Consider the following 340-nt stretch of genomic DNA (forward strand, 5'->3'; position numbering starts at 1 on the left):
GCCACGTGGCTAACACAGACAAGAATTATGGGCTAATATAAGTTATAAGAGTTAATAAGAAGCCTGAGCTAATGGGCCAATCAGTTTATAACTAATGTAGACCTCTGTGTGATTCTTTGGGACTGAATAACTGCAGGACGGTGCAGGACAGAAAACCCCAGTCAACAGCTGCCCATTATGATAACTACAATCACCTTGCCTTTGGCTATTCAATGCTGTCACTTCACCCCTGTTATCTTGGGGCCCAATTAAATCCATTGCATTTAATTCAACTGAGCAGCATCCGTGCTACTACATGTACTATGGTACTATGCCTGTAGTGTGGCATCTGGAGATTTAA

This window comes from Microtus ochrogaster, linkage group LG1, assembly GCF_000317375.1.
Source record: "Microtus ochrogaster isolate Prairie Vole_2 linkage group LG1, MicOch1.0, whole genome shotgun sequence".
Taxonomy (NCBI): Eukaryota; Metazoa; Chordata; class Mammalia; order Rodentia; family Cricetidae; genus Microtus; species Microtus ochrogaster.